Raw genomic sequence first — 18,708 nt, 5'->3', positions numbered from 1 at the left:
CACAGCTAATTGATTACAGGGGGTAGGCCTTCTCACTTCCATACACACACACCGCGGACTGCTGGTCACAGAGACACACACACAAACGTGGCCGGAGCTGGCCTGTCATCGCTAATTCTATTAGAGACGCAGGAGTGTGACTGACTGCAGAGCACTTTACCATCTGCACCACACACACACACACACACACACACACACACACACACACACACACACACACACACACACACACACACACACACACACACACACACACACACACACACACACAAACAAATCCAGGTCAGAGAGAGACACACCAACTGTCCAGTTTTACAAACTGGTTGTGTATTCATTAAGAACAGTCCATTAAATGAAGGAATCTCTAAATTAACTTTAGTTAAAACTAAACAGCAGCAGAATGGTAAGGGACAGGGGGAGGGGTCTGAGCTCTAAATTAACTTTAGTTAAAACTAAACAGCAGTGGACAAATCAGACTTGTCTGTGCTCATGGTTCTCACAGGTGAGGTGCTCTGCTATCAACCCCCTGAGGTGGGCATAAGGCGAGGGTAAGTGGACGAGGATGTGTCTTTTAAGTGTTTTGACCGCAGCCATGGTCTCGCAGTCTGGCTAGCCTCTGGGACAGATCATCCTGAGTTTGGTTTGTATTTATGTAGCATGTTGAAAGGTCAGGTGTATGTTACCTGTTCTGTAGACACTGTGCTGATGCTACTGCTCCAGTCTCTCCCTGAGGCAGCTCCATCTCTCCCTGAGGCAGCTCCAGTCTCTCCCTGAGGCAGCTCCATGGTCAGACCCAGTATGAAACGGCTAGCTAGTTAGCAGTGCATGCTAGTAGTGCTCAATCAGTGATGTCCCCCCCTCTGAGAAGTAGAAGTAGTTGTTTCCCTTGGAGTGACAGGTAACAACACTCTGTGGAGGGACAGGTAATAACACTCTGTGGAGTGACGGGTAACAACACTCTGTGGAGTGACAGGTAACAACACTCTGTGGAGTGACGGGTAACAACACTCTGTGGAGTGACAGGTAACAACACTCTGTGGAGTGACAGGTAACAACACTCTGTGGAGTGACAGGTAACAACGCTCTGTGGAATGACAGGTAATAAGGCTCTGTGGAATGACAGGTAACAACACTCTGTGGAGTGACAGGTAACAACACTCTGTGGAGTGACAGGTAATAACGCTCTGTGGAGTGACAGGTAACAACACTCTGTAGAGTGACAGGTAACAACACTCTGTAGAGTGACAGGTAATAAGGCTCTGTGGAATGACAGGTAACAACACTCTGTGGAGTGACAGGTAACAACACTCTGTGGAGTGACAGGTAACAACACTCTGTGGAGTGACAGGTAACAACACTCTGTGGAGTGACAGGTAATAAGGCTCTGTGGAATGACAGGTAACAAGGCTCTGTGGAATGACAGGTAACAACACTCTGTGGAGTGACAGGTAACAACACTCTGTGGAGTGACAGGTAACAACACTCTGTGGAGTGACAGGTAACAACACTCTGTGGAGTGACAGGTAATAACGCTCTGTGGAGTGACAGGTAACAACACTCTGTAGAGTGACAGGTAACAACACTCTGTGGAGTGACAGGTAATAAGGCTCTGTGGAATGACAGGTAACAACACTCTGTGGAGTGACAGGTAATAAGGCTCTGTGGAGTGACAGGTAACAACACTCTGTGGAGTGACAGGTAATAAGGCTCTGTGGAATGACAGGTAACAAGGCTCTGTGGAATGACAGGTAACAACACTCTGTGGAGTGACAGGTAACAACACTCTGTGGAATGACAGGTAATAAAGCTCTGTGGAGTGACAGGTAACAACACTCTTTGGAATGACGGGTAACAACACTCTGTGGAGTGACAGGTAATAAGGCTCTGTGGAATGACAGGTAACAAGGCTCTGTGGAATGACAGGTAACAACACTCTGTGGAGTGACAGGTAACAACACTCTGTGGAATGACAGGTAATAAAGCTCTGTGGAGTGACAGGTAACAACACTCTGTGGAGTAACAGGTAACAACACTCTGTGGAATGACAGGTAACAAGGCTCTGTGGAGTGACAGGTAACAACACTCTGTGGAGTGACAGGTAACAACACTCTGTGGAGTGACAGGTAACAACACTCTGTGGAGTGACAGGTAATAAGGCTCTGTGGAATGACAGGTAACAACACTCTGTGGAATGACAGGTAATAAAGCTCTGTGGAGTGACAGGTAACAACACTCTGTGTAGTGACAGGTAATAAAGCTCTGTGGAGTGACAGGTAATAAAGCTCTGTGGAGTGACAGGTAATAAAGCTCTGTGGAGTGACAGGTAATAAGGCTCTGTGGAGTGACAGGTAATAAAGCTCTGTGGAGTGACAGGTAATAAGGCTCTGTGGAGTGACAGGTAATAAGGCTCTGTGGAGTGACAGGTAACAACACTCTGTGGAGTGACAGGTAATAAGGCTCTGTAGAGTGACAGGTAACAACACTCTGTGGAGTGACAGGTAACAACACTCTGTGGAGTGACAGGTAATAAGGCTCTGTGGAGTGACAGGTAACAACACTCTGTGGAGTGACAGGTAACAACACTCTGTGGAGTGACAGGTAATAAGGCTCTGTGGAGTGACAGGTAACAACACTCTGTGGAATGACAGGTAACAACACTCTGTGGAATGACAGGTAATAAGGCTCTGTGGAGTGACAGGTAATAAGGCTCTGTGGAGTGACAGGTAATAAGGCTCTGTGGAGTGACAGGTAATAAGGCTCTGTGGAGTGACAGGTAATAAGGCTCTGTGGAGTGACAGGTAATAAGGCTCTGTGGAGTGACAGGTAATAAGGCTCTGTGGAATGACGGGTAATAAGGCTCTGTGGAATGACAGGTAACAAGGCTCTGTGGAATGACAGGTAACAAGGCTCTGTGGAATGACAGGTAATAAGGCTCTGTGGAGTGACAGGTAATAAGGCTCTGTGGAGTGACAGGTAATAAGGCTCTGTGGAGTGACAGGTAATAAGGCTCTGTGGAATGACGGGTAATAAGGCTCTGTGGAATGACAGGTAACAAGGCTCTGTGGAATGACAGGTAACAAGGCTCTGTGGAATGACAGGTAATAAGGCTCTGTGGAATGACAGGTAACAAGGCTCTGTGGAATGACAGGTAACAAGGCTCTGTGGAATGACAGGTAATAAGGCTCTGTGGAATGACAGGTAACAAGGCTCTGTGGAATGACAGGTAACAACACTCTGTGGAATGACAGGTAATAAGGCTCTGTGGAATGACAGGTAACAACACTCTGTGGAATGACAGGTAATAAGGCTCTGTGGAATGACAGGTAACAAGGCTCTGTGGAATGACAGGTAAGGACGTTTCGTGGGTGATTGTTTAGAGGGTAAAAGGTTATGGGATAAAGAAAGAAACAGACAAATGTTCATATTTAAGATATGCAATATTTATTATACTTATGAATGTTGTGGATGAGCTCGTTGTTTGTTTGTTCTGTTCCTCTCTCTCTCCGTCTCTGTAGCTTCCAGGTATGCTGGATAAGGACCCGAGCTAAGGGAAAGGGCTGACTTTGTAGTGCCTGTCCCAAATGGCTCATCATTAATGTAAAAGGACATATTGAAAGACACCATGTCAGTAGGGATGTAATGTTGTAAATGTTATATTGGGATATTGTTTCAGAAAAAACGTGTTGCAATGTATATACTTTAGTATGTTTAGTTAAATGGAAGATGTAATTGATTAATTAATTAGTGTCAACTGTTCTGAGGGGAGGGGCTAGCCCTACAAAAGGAGCCTCTTTCAGTTCATGGAGAGGCATTTTGGATCGTGCTGTGGATGGGGTAGCATTGTGTTTAGCTGTGGACGGGGTAGCATTGTGTTTAGCTGTGGATGGGGTAGCATTGTGTTTAGCTGTGGATGGGGCAGCATTGTGTTTAGCTGTGGATGGGGCAGCAGTGTGTTTAGCTGTGGATGGGGCAGCATTGTGTTTAGCTGTGGATGGGGCAGCATTGTGTTTAGCTGTGGATGGGGCAGCATTGTGTTTAGCTGTGGATGGGGCAGCATTGTTTTAAGCTGTGGATGGGGCAGCATTGTGTTTAGCTGTGGATGGGGCAGCATTGTGTTTAGCTGTGGACGGGGCAGCATTGTTTTTAGCTGTGGATGGGGCAGCATTGTGTTTAGCTGTGGACGGGGCAGCATTGTGTTTAGCTGTGGATGGGGCAGCATTGTTTTTAGCTGTGGATGGGGCAGCATTGTGTTTAGCTGTGGATGGGGCAGCATTGTTTTAAGCTGTGGATGGGGCAGCATTGTGTTTAGCTGTGGATGGGGCAGCATTGTGTTTAGCTGTGGATGGGGCAGCATTGTGTTTAGCTGTGGATGGGGCAGCATTGTGTTTAGCTGTGGATGGGGCAGCATTGTGTTTAGCTGTGGACGGGGCAGCATTGTGTTTAGCTGTGGATGGGGTAGCATTGTGTTTAGCTGTGGATGGGGCAGCATTGTGTTTAGCTGTGGATGGGGCAGCATTGTGTTTAGCTGTGGATGGGGCAGCATTGTGTTTAGCTGTGGACGGGGCAGCATTGTTTTTAGCTGTGGATGGGGCAGCATTGTGTTTAGCTGTGGACGGGGCAGCATTGTGTTTAGCTGTGGATGGGGCAGCATTGTTTTTAGCTGTGGATGGGGCAGCATTGTGTTTAGCTGTGGATGGGGCAGCATTGTTTTAAGCTGTGGATGGGGCAGCATTGTGTTTAGCTGTGGATGGGGCAGCATTGTGTTTAGCTGTGGATGGGGCAGCATTGTGTTTAGCTGTGGATGGGGCAGCATTGTGTTTAGCTGTGGATGGGGCAGCATTGTGTTTAGCTGTGGACGGGGCAGCATTGTGTTTAGCTGTGGATGGGGTAGCATTGTGTTTAGCTGTGGATGGGGTAGCATTGTGTTTAGCTGTGGATGGGGCAACATTGTGTTTAGCTGTGGATGGGGCAGCATTGTGTTTAGCTGTGGATGGGGCAGCATTGTGTTTAGCTGTGGATGGGGCAGCATTGTGTTTAGCTGTGGATGGGGCAGCATTGTGTTTAGCTGTGGATGGGGCAGCATTGTGTTTAGCTGTGGATGGGGCAGCATTGTGTTTAGCTGTGGATGGGGCAGGTATACGTTTGATGGCAGTACTGTTGTTTTTGTTCTGGAATCACTTTGTAAATAAGCACCCTTTGCACAGAATAACTTTTGCGGCTCCGCCATCTTTTTATTTTGATAGAGGTTAGGTTTTCCAGTTTAGCCTTCTGGCCTACTCTACATGACAGGTTGTCATGTGTCTTTTACTGAGGAGTGACTTCCGTCTGGCCACTCTACCATAAAGGCCTGATTGATGGAGTGCTGCAGAAATGGTTGTCCTTCTGGAAGGTTCTACCATCTCCACAGAGGAACTCTAGAGCTCTGTCAGAGTGACCATCGGGTTCTTGGTCACCTCCCTGACCAAGGCCCTTCTACCCCGATTGCTCAGTTTGGCCGGGCGGCCAGCTCTAGGAAGAGTCTTGATAGTTCCAAACTTCTACCATTTAAGAATGATGGAGGCCATTGTGTTCTTGGGGACCTATAATGCTGCAGACATTTTTTGGTACCCTTCCCCAGATCTGTGCCTCGACACAATCCTGTCTCGGAGCTCTACTGACAATTTCTTCGACCTCATGGCTCAATTTTTGCTCTGACATGCATTGTCAACTGTGGGACCTTATATAGACAGGTGTGTGCCTTTCAAGCAATGGGAACCTCCCCAAAGAGGAGAAACAGGTTAAAAAGGTCAGAGATAGGCTTGGTGATGACAGGGGCAGCAACCTTAAAGAAGAAATGGTCTAAACCATCTGACCCAGATGTTTTTTTGGACTCAGTGACTCAGTGACTGTTTTCTCGGACTCAGTGACCGCCTGTAGGGAGACACTTTGTAGTGGGGCAGGGGAAAAAGAGGGAGGAGTATTGGGGCTAGTCGCATTATAAGGGGTGGGAGATGAGGAAATGTTGGACGGGCAAGGAGACTGAGTCAAATAGGAATCCTGACTTAAGAAGGTAGAGCAGCGCTTTATTATGGACAGACTTCTCCCCATTTTAGCTACTGTTGTATCAATATGTTTTGACCATGACAGTTTACAATCCAGGGTTACTTCAAGCAGTTTAGTCACCTCAACTTGCTCCATTTCCACATTATTCATTATGAGATGTAGTTGAGGTTTAGGGTTTAGTGAATGATTTGTCCCAAATACGATGCTTTTAGTTTAGGAAACATTTAGGACTAACTTATTCCTTACTACCAATTCCGAAACTAACTGCAGCTCTTGGTTAAGTGTTGCTGTCACGTTCTGACCTGAGTTCTTTTGTTTTTTCTTTGTTTTAGTATGGTCAGGGCGTGAGTTGGGGTGGGCAGTCTATGTTTTCTGTTTCTATGTGGGATTTCTTGTTTGGCCTGATATGGTTCTCAATCAGAGGCAGGTGTTAGTCTCTGTCTCGGATTGGGAGCCATATTTGGGTAGCCTGTTTTGTATTGTGTTTTGTGGGTGATTGTTCCTGTTCGTGTGTTCCTGGTTTGTCTGTGTTCACTAGTTCGGGACTGTAGCTTCGTTGGTTTTCGTCTGTTTATTGTTTTGTTCATAATTGAAAAGTATTCAAATAAATATGGATACGTACCACGCTGCGCATTGGTCCTCCGATTCTTCTCGTTTCTCCTCGTCAGATGAGGAGGACAAAGAAAGCCGTTACAGTTGCAGTCATTTCAGTCGCTGACGTGTATAGTCATTTGCATGCATAGACACACTGTCTCGCCCTGATCTGTTTCACCTGTCTTTGTGCTTGTCTCCACCCCCCTCCAGGTATCGCCCATCTTCCCCATTATCCCCTGGGTACTTATACCTGTTTGTACGTGGCCAGTTTGTCTGGTTTGTCAAGTCAACCAGCGTTTTGTCTCTGCTCCTGCTTTTCCCCAGTCTCTCTTTTTCTCGCTCTCTTGGTTTTGACCAGTGCCTATCCTGACTCTGAGCCCGCCTGCCTGACCACTCTGCCTGAGCCTGCCTGCTGTCCTGTGCCTTTACTTCTGAATTATCGGCCCCCTGCCTGCCTTGACCTGTCGTTTGCCTGCCCCTGTTGCTGTAATAAACATTGTTACTTCAACACAGTCTGCATTTGGGTCTTACCTTGATTCCTGATACACACTGGCCTTACTCAAAGCCAGTGTTATGTCATTAGTAAAAATTGAAAATGGTAAGGGGCCTAGACAGCTGCCCTGGGGAATTCCTGATTCTACCTGGATTATGTTTGAGAGGCTTCCATTAAAGAACACCCTCTGTGTTCTGTTAGACAAGTAACTCTTTATCCACATTATAGCAGGGGGTGTAAAGCCATAACACAATATAGCAGGGGGTGTAAAGACATAACACATTATAGCAGGGGGTGTAAAGCCATAACACATACGTTTTGCCAGCAGGCGACTGTGATCAATAATGTCAAAAGCCGCACCGAAGTCTAACAAAACAGCCCCCACAATATTTTTATCATCAATTTCTCTCAAACAATCATCAGTCATTTGTGTAAGTGCTGTGCTTGTTGAATGTCCTTCTCTATAAGCGTGCTGAAAGTCTGTCAATTTGTTTACTGTAAAATAGCATTGTATCTGGTCAAACACAATTTTTTACTAACGGTTGGTAACAGGCTGATCGGTCAGCTATTTGAGCCAGTTAAGGGGGCTTTACTATTCTTAGGTAGCGGAATTACTTTTACTTCCCTCCAAGCCTGAGGGCACACACTCTCTAGTAGGCTTAAATTGAAGATGTGGCAAATAGGATTGACAATATCGTTCACTATTATCCTAATTTTCCATCCAAGTTGCCAGATTCCGGTGGTTTGTCATTGTTGATAGACAACAATAATTTTTCACCTCTTCCACACTAACTTTACGGAACTTAAAATTACAATTCTTGTCTTTCATAATTTGGTCAGATATATTTGGATGTGTAGTGTCAGTGTTTATTGTCTGGCATGTCATGCCTGAGTTTGCTCATCTTGCCAATGAAAAAATCATTAAAGTAGTTGGCAATATCGGTCGGTTTTGTGATGAATGAGCGATCTGATTCAATGAATGATGAAGCTGAGTTTGCTTTTTATCCCAGAATTTCATTTAAGGTGCTCCAAAGCTTTTTACTGTCATTCTTTATGTCATTTATATTGGTTTCATAGTGTAGTTTCTTCTTTTTTTATTTAGTTTAGTCACATGATTTCTCAATTTGCAAAAGGTTGGCCAATCGGTTGTGCAGCCAGACTTATTTGCCATGCCTTTTGCCTCATCCCTCTCAACCAAACAATTTTTCAATTCCTTATCAATCCATGGGGATTTAACAGTTTTTACAGTCATTTTCTTAATAAGCAATTTCATAAATGTGACAAGTGCAGTGTTTGTTTGCTCCTTATTACACACCACAGACCAACAGATATTATTTACATCATCAACATAGGAATCACCACAAAACGTATTGTATGACCTCTGTCATGACGTGGCCCATTCTGGTTATAGATCGTGGCTTCTCTCTTTCACCTACACCCTGGTTCTGTTATCTCAGGTCGTAAACTCCTGGTGGAGACTCTCTCCCCCTCTGGCCATGCAGAGAGAGAGTTTCACAGTAAACAAAGGATTTCACATGGCCGAACTCCTAAATCCCCAAAATGGAAAAATGAAACAAAATGTACACTTGTGAGAAGGTGGGAATGGTCGGTGGACACTTAAGGGATGGGATATGTTTCATTTGGTGACCTCAGAGAGGACAGGAAACACACATGACTATATCTCTGAATGTGTACATTTCTCAATTATGGGGTTTGCATCTAATTCTTGTATAAAATGAATTGGTAAAGATTAAACTATTTGTTAAATGATGTAATGTGATGTTAAACCTTTAATGTGAGAGAATTGTATTCCCTTTAAAGTTTATTTAAGTAATTGGCCCGTCCCCGTGCGCACAGACATGATCTGGCGTCATAGACCCGCCTTTTCTACTGTTACGAATAAAAACCCCTCCTGAGGAAATCCTCTTCAGACCACACGTACCTCGGTGTCAGCTGAGGTGGCACAGGTTTGAGTACCAAGACTAGGCAAACCCACAGCGGGAGCTGTGATTGCGAATTGTTATTGAATTCCTAACCATACCACGTGGAGCATTGGCTACACGGCTGGAAATGGTAAAACGCTGAGACTATTGATCCCGACAGAATAAGAGCAAATCTTAGATACTAATTACTAGTCTGCAGCTAGAAATTATGTAAACCTGAGACGAGAATACCGACAACCGCCGGAACATCTATTCTATGAGAAAATGTCTTAACCTCTAATTCCTCCCAAACCCGGATCCGGGAGCACCCCCATCAGTAAAAAAGCTGACTAGCATAGCCTAGCATAGCGTCACAAGTAAATACTAGCATCTAAATATCATTAAATCACAAGTCCAAGACACCAGATGAAAGATACACATCTTGTGAATCCAGCCATCATTTCTGATTTTTAAAATGTTTTACAGGGAAGACACAATATGTAAATCTATTAGCTAACCACGTTAGCAAAAGACACCACTTTTTTTACTCCACCATTTTTTTACTGCATCAGTAGCTATCACAAATTCGACCAAATAAAGATATAAATATCCACTAACCAAGAAACAACTTCATCAGATGACAGTCTGATAACATATTTATTGTATAGCATATGTTTTGTTAGAAAAATTTGCATATTTCAGGTATAAATCATAGTTTACCATTGCAGCCACCATCACAACTCTCACCAAAGCGACTAGAATAACTACAGAGAGCAACGTGAATTACCTAAATACTCATCATAAAACATTTCTGAAAAATACACAGCGTACAGCAAATGAAAGACAAACATCTTGTGAATCCAGCCAATATTTCAGATTTTTTAAGTGTTTTACAGCGAAAACACAATATAGCATTATATTAGCTTACCACAATAGCCAGAAACACAACACCATTTACCAGCAGCAAAGGTTAGCGATCGTAACAAGCAAGCAAAAGATATATAATTTTTGACTAACCTTCATAAACTTCTTCAGATGACAGTCCTGTAACATCATATTACACAATGCATATAGAGTTTGTTCGAAAATGTGCATATGTAGCGGCACAAATCGTGGTTATACAATGTGAGTAGTGGCCAAACTTCAAGCAATCTGTCCGGCGCCATCTTGGAGAGGCACCTAATCTAATTGATAACTATTCATAAACTTGACTAAAAAATACAGGTTGGACCGCAAATGAAAGATACATTAGTTCTTAATGCAACCGCTGTGTTAGATTTTTAAAATTAACGTTACTGCGCATACAGCGTGCGCTAAAGCGAGACCGCACCGAAATTCATGGCGGAATTATTGTTTAACATTTGTCAACATAAATACGAATTAACAGCATAAAGACTTCTTACTATTTGACGAGCTTCCATCAGAATCTTGGGCAAGGTGTCCTCTCTCCAGAACAATCGTCTTTTGGTTGAAAGATGTCCTCTTCTCCTGTAGAAATAGCAGCTAACGCTAGCCATGTGCTGGAGAGGTGTCCAACTAGCGATAGCGCTTGACAAAGAAATTCCAGAAAATCGCAATAAACTGATATAAACTGCTATAAGTCGGTTTAAATTAACTACCTTATGAAGTTTTTAAGACAAAAATCAAATTAAATCAGAGCCGGAGATATAGAACTGCTAAAACGAAAGCTTTTCAGGACGCCATTGTGATGTCCCCCCTGCGTCAGGCGCCCCGTTGAAAAGGTCGGACCTTCCGTTCCATGAGCTTTTATAGTGCCCCAGATGGTGCAATCCACTCCATTCAAATTCTCACCGCTTACTGACATATAGAGGAAGGCGTATGCAGTGCATGTAGCCCCATAGCTTACATGGGAATTTATAAACTGACCCTAGAACAGAGACCTCGATTTCAGAAATCTCACTCCTTGACAGGAAGTGTGCTGCAGAATGAGTTCTGTTTCACTCAGAGAAATAATTCAAACGGTTTTAGAAACTAGAGAGTGTTTTCTATCCAATAGTAATAATAATATGCATATTGTACGAGCAAGAATTGAGTACGAGGCAGTTTAATTTGGGAACGAATTTTTACAAAGTCGAAATGGCGCCCCCCTATTGACAAGAAGTTTTAATGGTACTCTGAAGTATTCATTCTAACCACGATCTTCAGGGAAACAGAGAGAGAGAGCGAGAGACTCGGATGAACTCTCCAGCAGACGGACCGACGATTCCAACAGAGATCACGACACATGGGCGTAAATATATATTGATTGCAATTATTCCCGAATGAGTGAGCGTTCATGTGCAAAGGATTAGCATTTGAATTAATATAATTATCAACTGTAGTGATCCCTTTTGTCTTTCCCGCTCTTTCTCAGTCCACACCCCCTTCCCAGTCCACACCCCCTTCCCAGTCCACACCCCCTTCCCAGTCCACACCCACTTCCCTTTGTCCACCAATCCGTCATATCGGCATAACCCACTAGGGAATCTTCCTTATCATTTGTTAGTAACATATCTACTGTTCGTTTGTTTATGCATTTCTGTGATTATTTAGTTAGTTAGTAAATAAATGATTAACTTCTCTAGGATAGTGGGCAGCATTTTCACGTTTGGATGAAAAGCGTGCCCAGAGTAAACTACCTCCTACTCAGTCCCAGATGCTAATATATGCATATTATTATTATTGAAATATTATCATTATTGAAATATGATGGTCTGTGATTGTTAGCTGGGGTGCTATCCTCAGATAATAGCATTGTTTGCTTTCACCGTAAAGCATTTTTGAAATCTGACACGTTGGCTGGATTCACAACAAGTGTAACTTTAATTTGGTATATTGAATGTGTGATTTCATGAAAGTTTAATTTTTATAGTAATTTATTTGAATTTGGCGCTCTGCATTTTCACTGGATGTTGGCCAGGTGGGACGCTACCGTCCCACATATCCCAGAGAGGTTAAGCCAATTGGTGTATGGATGTCTCATAGTAAAGGCTGGGTTCGTGCAGATAACCAACAATTTACGACGTTTGGAATGAGACTGACGTAAAGAATAATTCATTAATAGAAGAATAATTGATTAGATGTTAAAATATCTGAATTATTCTGAAAATTATAACTTTGTAATCTGAAGATTTTCCGTGGTGCCTCGACTTCCTAGTTAATTACATTTACATTATTAGTTTAATCACGTAATAATAATTACAGGGAATTTATTTGATAAAATAACTTTTTATCACTTTTAATGATGCCAAAGACACGACGCCTCTTATACACTATATTAGGCCTAGACTTTGGAATTTTGGTTTTCCTAGATATGGCTACTATATTGTGATCCCTACATCCTATGGATTTGGATACTGCTTTAAAGCAAATGTCTGCAGCATTAGTAAAGATGTGATCAATACATGTTGATGATTTAATTCCTGTGCTGTTTGTAACTACCCTGGTAGGTTGACTGATAACCTGAACCAGGTTGCAGGAACTGGTTACAGTTTGAAGCTTTTTATTGAGTGGGCAGCTTGATGAAAGCCAGTCAATATTTAAATCACCCAGAAAATATACTTCTCTGTTGACACCACATACATTATCAAGCATTTCACACACATTATCCAGGTACTGACTGTTAGCACTTGGTGGTCTATAGCAGCTTCCCACCAGAATGTGCTTTAGGTGAGGCAGATGAACCTGTAGCCATATTACTTCAACAGTATTTAACATGAGATCCTCTCTAATCTCTACAGGAATGTGGTTCTGAATATAAACAGCAACACCTCCACCATTGGCATTTCTGTATTTTCTGTAAATGTTATAACCTTGTATTGCTACCACTGTATCATCAAGGGTATTATCTAAGGGAGTTTCAGAGATAGTCAGAATATGAATGTCATCTGTTACTAGCAAATTATTGATTTCATGAACCTTGCTTCTTAAGCTACGTATATTAACGTGGGCTATTTTAAGCACTTTTCTTCTGGGATGCTTCCTTGCTTTACTGGGAAGCTTAGCAGCAGTAGATGTGCTCATGTTCTTTATGTTAGTGGAGGGTGAGCTGCTCAGTGGATGTCCTCCTAGAGGACAACAGCTTAGTGCTAAGAGTATAATTGGTTCATAGACACATGATTACTGCATACAATAGCTGTAGGATCAGTAGAGGCATTCAGGGCAGTTACAGGGGCATTCGGGATCGGTGTGTCCCTTCCACGAGATGGTTGAGCTAACGTAGGCTAATGCAATTAGCATGAGGTTGTAAGTAACAAGCAAAATTTCCCAGGACATAGACATATCTGATATAGTCAGAAAGCTTAAATTCTTGTTAATCTAACTGCACTGTCCAATTTATAGTAGCTATTACAATGAAAGAATACCATGCTATTGTTTGAGGAGAGTGGACAATTTTGAACATGAAAAGTTATTAATAAACAAATTAGGCACATTTGGGCAGTCTTGATACAAAACTTTGAACGGAAATGCAATGGTTTATTGAAACGTTGCACATAAACTGATGGCATCTAGTGGCCAAAATCTAAACTGCACCTGGGCTGGAATAATACATTATGGCCTTTCTCTTGCATTTCAAAGATGGAACCAAAAAAATACAAAAGAACGGTTGTTTTTTTCTTCGTATTATCTTTTACCAGATCTATTGTGCTATATTATACTACATTCCATTTCCATAAACTTCAAAGTGTTTCCTTTCAAATGGTTCCAAGAATATGCATATCGTTGCTTCAGGGCCTGAGCTACAGACAGTTAGATTTGGGTATGTCATTTTAGGTGAAAATTGAAAAAAAGGGGCAAATCCTTAAGTTAAATTGTATCTACTGATGCCCCTGGTGTAGTGTACAATTGCTGAAGCGTTATGACAACTCTGAGTCACAGTGGTAGGGATTAACTGAGCTGGGCTTGGGTCACTGATAAGTCATGGTCTCAACGCAGCCTTATAGTGCTGTGAAAGGATCCAGGAATGCAAATTATTTGGGTGGATCCCATCCTCCTTATAAAACCTGTTATGTTTCCAAAAGGTATCAAAATTGTCAACAAAAGTTACACCCATTGAGCTGCAATAATCACGTAGCCAGTTTTGAAGAGAAAGAATCCGGCTAAAGCGTTCAATGCCACGATTCAGAGATGGCACAGGGCCAGATATGATGGGTCTTTTGTTAGTGTTTAGCAGAGAGTCAATTAACTCTTTAAAATCCAGTTTCAACTTTTCAGAACTGCCCTTCATAATGTCATTGAAACCCAAATGGACTAAGATAGAATCGATTTCCATGTCCTGGCATAGTACATTCGGAAGCAGCTTAGTAATGGTATTTACTTGAGCTCCATGATAGGACATTGTTTATGCACCAGGAACGATCACATTTCTTTCCATGGAGCTGCTCAGAATCACGGCTGCTCAGAATCACGGCTGAGAAGGACGAGGAAATCCACCCAGGATTCGGAGAACCCTTTATGGATGAGTGAGAGGCAGGATAACTTGAGCCCGTTGCCCCCGGCGCCTGTGGCAGACCTTAGACAGATGGAGAAGCCCCACTCGATCCAGAGCAGGGACGGAAGGTTGTCGACGTCGACTTCGTAGTTGTAGGCACTGCGGCCGCAGACACAGGAACCCCCAGCGACGAAGGTGCAGGAAGATCAGGCTCCAGGACTGCAAAACTGTGAGGAGAAATGTGGTTAACATTAACACTGTCGGGCCTCTCGTTGGGAGTGTAGGCTGCTTTGCAGGAAGTTGCTGTCTTCAGCTTCCACGGCTCGTGACATGCGACCATCGTTGATTATCTTGCTCCTCTTGCTGTGGTCCTTCGACTCCGCATGATGCTGTTGATGTGAGCCATGACCAGCCTTTCAAAGCACTTCATGGCTACTGATGTGAGTGCTACGGGGCGGTAATAATTTAGGCAGGTTACATTCGCTTCCTTGGGCACAGGGACTATGGTGGTCTGTGTCGTGTCTTTGGCATCATTAAACTGAAGACTTATTTTATCAAATCAATTCTCTGTAATTATTATTACGTGATTATTCTAATCATGTAAATGTAATTAACTAGGAAGTCGGGGCACCAAGGAAAATATTCAGATTACAAAGCTATAATTTTCCTAATACAACTTTTCAGATATTTTAATATCTGATCAATTAGTCTTCTAATTTATGAGTTATTCTTTACCTCACATTAGTCTCATTCCAAACGTCGTAAATTGTTGGTTATCTACACGAACCCAGTCTTCACTATGAATCATCCATACATCAATTGTCTCAGTCATTTCTTTATTAACCTCTCTGGTACAAGTGGGACGGTAGCGTCCCACCTCGACAACAGTCAGTGAAATTGCAGGGCGCCAAATTCAAAACAACAGAAATCCCATAATTTAAATTCCTCAAACATACAAGTATTATCCACCATTTTAAAGATAAACTTCTTGTAAATCCAACCACAGTGTCCGATTTCAAAAAGGCTTTACTGCGAAAGCACACCAAACGATTATGTTAGGTCAGTACCTAGTCACAGAAAAACACAGCCATTTTCCAGCCAAAGAGGAGTCACAAAAAGCAGAAATGGAGATAAAATGAATCACTAACCTTTGATGATCTTCATCAGATGACACTCATAGGACTTCATGTTACACAATACATGTATGTTTTATTCGATAAAGTTCATATTTATATCCAAAAATCTCAGTTTACATTGGCGCTATATGGTCAGTAATGTTGTGCCTCGAAAACATCCGGCAAATTTTCAGAGAGCCACATCAATTTACAGAAATACTCATAATAAACTTTGATAAAAGATACAAAGATTATGCACATAATTATAGATATATATCCTTAACGCAACCGCTGTGTCAGAAAAAGCTTTACGGAAAAAAGCAAACCATGCAATATTCTGAGGACGGCGCTCAGACAAAAACAAGCCATGCAGATACCCGCCATGTTGTGGAGTCAGTAAAAGTCAGAAATAGCGTTATAAATATTTACTTACCTTCATCAGAATGCACTCCCACGAATCCCAGTTCTACAATAAATGTTTGATTTGTTCGATAAAGTCCATAATTTATGTCCAAATACCTCCTTTTGTTAACGCGTTCAGTTCACAATCCAAACTCACGAGGTGCGGGCAAGTCCAGGCGAAAGTTCAGACGAAAAGTTCCAAAAGTTATATTACAGTTCGTAGAAACATGTCAAACGATGTATAGAATCAATCTTTAACATAAATCTTCAATAATGTTCCAACCGGAGAATTCCTTTGTCTTTAGAATTGCAATGGAACGCAGGTCGCTCTCACGTGTACGCGCGTGATCAGCTCATGGCACTCTGGCAGGCCTCTGGTTGAGTCAGCTCTCATTCGCCCCCACTTCACAGTAGAAGCCTCAAACAAGGTTCTAAAGACTGTTGACATCTAGTGGAAGCCTTAGGAAGTGCAATATGACCCCATAGACACTATATTCGATAGGCAATGAGTTGAAAAACTACAAACCTCAGATTTCCCACTTCCTGGTTGGATTTGTCTCAGGTTTTCGCCTGCCATATGAGTTCTGTTATACTCACAGACATCATTCAAACTGTTTTAGAAACTTCAGAGTGTTTTCTATCCAATACTACTAATAATATGCATATATTAGCTTCTGGGCCAGAGTAGCAGGAAGTTTACTCTGGGCATGCTTTTCATCCGAATTTGAAAATGCTGCCCCCTATCCCAAACAGGATAAACAGAGTTATGGTAATGTGGCTGTATTGTCTCTCATGATATTCACAAAATTGTACAAAACGGACCAGTTCGTAGCTGGATTCTCCCCCGACCATGTAAACATTCTCCAAAACATGGACATTGTTCAGTTCTCAAGTTCTATGATGAAGAATGAGGTTCCTTTGTTCTCCTGTGAAACCTTCTCTCTCTACACTGCCTGGCCATGAGGAGAGAAAGTCCTCTAGGAATTTATGACCTGCCTAACAGAGCCTGGGTGTAGGGGGAAGAGAGAGATTTATGCTGCAGTAGTTAATGTGTCGAGGGGCTAGGGTCAGGTTGTTATATCTGGAGTACTTCTCCTGTCTTATCCAGTGTCCTGTGTGAATTTAAGTATGCTCTCTCTAATTCTCTCTTTCTTTCTCTCTCTCGGAGGACCTGAGCCCTAGGACCATGCCTCAGGGCAACCTGGCATGATGACTCCTTGCTGTCCCCAGTCCACCTGGCCGTGCTGCTGCTCCAGTTTCAACTGTTCTGCCTGCGGCTATGGAACACTGACCTGTTCACCGGACGTGCTACCTGTCCCAGACCTGCTGTTTTCAACTCTCTAGAGACAGCAGGAGCGGTAGAGATACTCTTAATGATCGGCTATGAAAAGCCAACTGACATTTACTCCTGAGGTGCTGACTTGTTGCACCCTCTACAACCACTGTGATTACTATTATTTGACCATGCTGGTCATTTATGAACATTTGAACATCTTGGCCATGTTCTGTTATAATCTCCACCTGGCACAACCAGAAGAGGACTGGCCACCCCTCATAGCCTGGTTCCTCTCTAGGTTTCTTCCTAGGTTTTGGCCTTTCTAGGGAGTTTTTCCTAGCCACCGTGCTTCTACACCTGCATTGCTTGCTGTTTGGGGTTTTAGGCTGGGTTTCTGTACAGCACTTTGAGATATCAGCTGATGTACGAAGGGCTATATAAATAAATTTGATAAAAGGCATTTAGCTCATCTGGTAGGATCGCATCACTGTGCAGCTCGAGGCTGGCTTTCCCTTTGTAGTCCGTAATAGTTTTCAAGCCCTGCCACATCCGACGAGCGTATGGCGGAGTGATTTCTGCATAGCGCATCTTTAAGGGTAGCTTTAGTGTATCTTAACTTCTTCCAGTGGGAAGTAATTGGTCAACTATACTTTCAGAGTAGGTTCACCAACTCTTATTAACTAGTAATTCTATGGTTTCCTCATTCTAACTCACCTGTGTCAGTGTGGGTGCAGGATTTTGTTCCAGCCAAGCAGTCACACAACTAATATATTCCTCATTGATGAACAGGATTTGATGATTAGTTGAATCAGGTGTCATTGCTTGTTTGGCCTGCTGCCACACTAATTCTTAGCCCTCTGCAGAGAAGACTGGCACTGTTCTCACAGCTAGCTGATACAGGACAATGCTGACACCTAGTGATCATAAACAAAACTACACTCTTCATAACCAAGAGACAAAATGGAGCCTGCTCTTCGAACAATCGTTTCCAATGCAATACTTCCTTCAGTTTCTTCTTCCTTCCCTCTTTTTATTTATTTAGTCAAAGGTATCACTTGGTAGATTTATCTCAGAGGTAGTCATGTTATAAATGTGTTGAGCCTGCGACCCAGGCTTTTCTGTGTCTATCAGTGCCGTAGAGCATTTTCCCTAAAAGAGCAGCTGTGAGGAGAAATGTGGTTAACATTAACACTGTCGGGCCTAGTCGTGGACTAAACAGCATGATCAATAGAGAATCCAGGAGTAGTATTAATGTGTTTCCTGCTGGACTGGTCAGAAGCTAGTTCCACAACAGAACTAAAACAGAACTGCAACAGCTTCACACATAATAAAAACTAAACATTAAGACCCAACTACACCGGGGGATGTAATAATGACAACAGCCTTCACACATAATAAAAACTAAACATTAAGACCCAACTACACCGGGGATG

This window comes from Salvelinus namaycush, unplaced genomic scaffold (assembly GCF_016432855.1).
Source record: "Salvelinus namaycush isolate Seneca unplaced genomic scaffold, SaNama_1.0 Scaffold510, whole genome shotgun sequence".
Taxonomy (NCBI): domain Eukaryota; kingdom Metazoa; phylum Chordata; class Actinopteri; order Salmoniformes; family Salmonidae; genus Salvelinus; species Salvelinus namaycush.
This window is presented reverse-complemented; position numbering follows the sequence as displayed.